The sequence below is a fragment of the Callithrix jacchus genome, chromosome 12, assembly GCF_049354715.1.
Source record: "Callithrix jacchus isolate 240 chromosome 12, calJac240_pri, whole genome shotgun sequence".
In the NCBI taxonomy this organism is placed as follows: domain Eukaryota; kingdom Metazoa; phylum Chordata; class Mammalia; order Primates; family Cebidae; genus Callithrix; species Callithrix jacchus.
Genome location: NC_133513.1, coordinates 36,435,822 through 36,439,272, shown reverse-complemented (window position 1 = coordinate 36,439,272; position 3,451 = coordinate 36,435,822).

Sequence of the window (3,451 nt, the reverse complement as noted above, 5' to 3'; positions counted from 1 at the left end):
ATGTTTCAAGCTCTTTCCAACCAGTCCTCCCACCCTCTTCCATCCCAGAGAAACTATGGGATGACAGCTGATTTCTGTCATCATAGATTTTTTTCTTCTTGAGCTTTGTATAGATGGTATCATATTGTATGTATGTATTTGTGTCTTGCTTCGTTCACTCTACATAATGCTTTCTAGACTGATGTATATTGTATGAGTCAGGTGAGCATCCTTTTTTGCTTGCTGACTAGTATTCCATAGTATTAACGTGCCACAGTTTGTACATTCATTCTCCTATTGATGGACATTTGGTTGTCTTCCCTTTTGGGTTATTCAAATAAGGCTGCAGTAAACATTCTTGTGCAAGTCTTTTTGTACACATGAGTTTTATTCCTGTTGGCAAACACCTAGGAGTGAAATTTCTGGGCCATAGGGTAGGTGTATGAAATTTGTAAGAAACTAATAAAAGGTCTCTAAAGTTCTCCAGTCATTTTATACTCCTTTCAGCAACATTTGAGAGTTCAGTGCTTCATACTCTTGCCTATATTTGGTTGTGTTGTCTTTTTTACTTTAGCTAGCCCAGACTGCTGTTAGCATTCAGTCCAGGAACCCTGGGGAGAGAGGGCCTTTGCTTTTTTTCACAAAAAAATCTTCCTTAACAAATGGTGGTCAAGCCCCGATTATTCATATGGAAAAAATGAACTTTGACCTCTACGTCACTACATACACAAAAATTAAAATGGGTTATAGATCTAAAAATAAAATCTAGAATCATAAAGCATCTAGAGGATAACATAGGAGATCATTTTTTAAAAAAATTAGAGTAGGCAAAGGATTGTTAGGACACAGAAACATTAAATCATGAAAAAACGACAAATTTGACTACATAATAGTATGAATAGTTTCCCAAAGTACTTGAGTTATAATTAATCATATTTGAGCACCACTACACCAGACTAGTTTTCATATTTTCAGTACAGACAGAGTTCCACCATGTAGGCCAGGCTGGTCTCAAACTCCTGACTTCAAGAGATCCACACACCTCAGCCTCCCAAAGTGCTGGAATTACAGGCATAAGCCACCGCACCTGGCCGATTTTCTTTGCATTTTATAATGCTTTGATCCTTTTTATGTCATAATGAATTACCATATTTTGTAAACATTAAGACACTAGAAAGTCTCCAGGCAGAACCCAAAGGCTCATGCCTGAAATCTCAACAATTTGGAAGGCTGAAGTGGGAGGATCACTTGAGCCCAGGAGTTGAGATCAGCCTGAGAAACATAGTGAGATCCTGTCTCCACAAAAAATTTTACAAATTAGCTAGTATGGTGGTGTGTGCCCATAGTACTGGCTGAGGAGGCTGAGGCGGGAAGATGGCTTGAGCCCAGGAAGTTGAGCTACAGTGACCTATGATCTCCACTGCACTCCAGCCTGGGCAAAAGAAAGCCTCCAAAGGTCAGAATCTATTGATTAATTCTGTTTTGTATTTTTGTAATTTATACCTACCTTTGCCAGCTCGACTTCATATAAACTAATAATAATGAGTCAAATTGTCTAGTGTATTTTGTCAAATTGTTCCTAACTCTAACTCTTATGTCTTTATGTCAAAAAGTAACAAAATTCATAAAGTTTCAAAAACATTATCTTTCATATTGATCATAATTTTTTGTTAAATGCTGTTTATACATATTTTGCCAATTTCAGTTGACTAAACCATGCCCTTTTAACATTAATATTGACGTCAGTGCCTATGATCCTATTTGGCAAAGCCTTTCTGGTTATTCTGTTGCTGCCCGATGCATATGCCATCAGGAAAGCCTGGTGAGTATGGTGGACACACACCACCATACTAGCTAATTTGTAAAATTTTTTGTGGAGACAGGATCTCACTATGTTTCTCAGGCTGATCTCAACTCCTGGGCTCAAGTGATCCTCCCACTTCAGCCTTCCAAATTGTTGAGATTTCAGGCATGAGCCTTTGGGTTCTGCCTGGAGACTTTCTAGTGTCTTAATGTTTACAAAATATGGTAATTCATTATGACATAAAAAGGATCAAAGCATTATAAAATGCAAAGAAAATCGGCCAGGTGCGGTGGCTTATGCCTGTAATTCCAGCACTTTGGGAGGCTGAGGTGTGTGGATCTCTTGAAGTCAGGAGTTTGAGACCAGCCTGGCCTACATGGTGGAACTCTGTCTGTACATGAAAATATGAAAACTAGTCTGGTGTAGTGGTGCTCAAATATGATTAATTATAACTCAAGTACTTTGGGAAACTATTCATACTATTATGTAGTCAAATTTGTCGTTTTTTCATGATTTAATGTTTCTGTGTCCTAACAATCCTTTGCCTACTCTAATTTTTTTAAAAAATGATCTCCTATGTTATCCTCTAGATGCTTTATGATTCTAGATTTTATTTTTAGATCTATAACCCATTTTAATTTTTGTGTATGTAGTGACGTAGAGGTCAAAGTTCATTTTTTCCATATGAATAATCGGGGCTTGACCACCATTTGTTAAGGAAGATTTTTTTGTGAAAAAAAGCAAGGTATTTGAGTCAAACCTGGGTAGAATCCCACATTGACTGCCCACTGGTTGTGAGATCCTGGATATGTGTTGTAACCTCTCTAAACTATGGAGGGTAGAACAATGCCTACTACAAAGGATGAAATTATAGATTCTATGCAGCAATGGCTACATACACAAGTTTGTCCAAGAGTGACAGGCATGGACTCTTCCCAAGCCTGTTTCTGTTTGTTTGTTTGTTTGTTTGTTTGTTTTTTGAGACAGGGTTTCGCTCTGTTGCCCAGGCTGGAGTGCAGTGGCATGATCTCAGCTCACTGTAGCCTCCTTCTTCCGGGTTCAAGCAATTCTCGTGCCTCCTCCCAAGCAGCTGGGATTACACAAGTGTACCACCACGCCTAGCTAAGTTTTGTATTTTTAGTAGAGACAGGGTTTCAGCCTGTTGGCCAGGCTAGTCTTAAACTCCTGACCTCAAGTGATCAGCCCACCTCAGCCTCCCAAAGTGCTGGGATTACAGGCATGAGCCATCACACCTGGCCTCAAGCCAGTCTTTGGAAGCTTCTGTGTATTCACTATGGTTTGGTAATTATTGGTTGCCTAATATGGTACCTAATGTTTTAGGTTGTTATCCTAAAACAGTATCAATTTCATTTAAAATACATCTAGGCTGGGTGCAGTGGCTCACACCTATAATCCCAGCACTTTGGGAGGCCAAGGTGGGCAGATCACCTGAGGTCAGGAGTTGGAAACTAGCCTGGCCAACATGATGAAATCCCGTCTCTACTAAAAAAAAAAAAGAATACAAAAATTAGCTGGGCTTGGTGGCACATGCCTGTAATCCCAGCTACTCGGGAGGCTGAGACAGGAGAATCACTTGAACCCAGGAGGCAGAGGTTGCAGTGAGTCAAGATCATGCCATTGCACTTCAGCCTGGGCAACAGAGCAAGA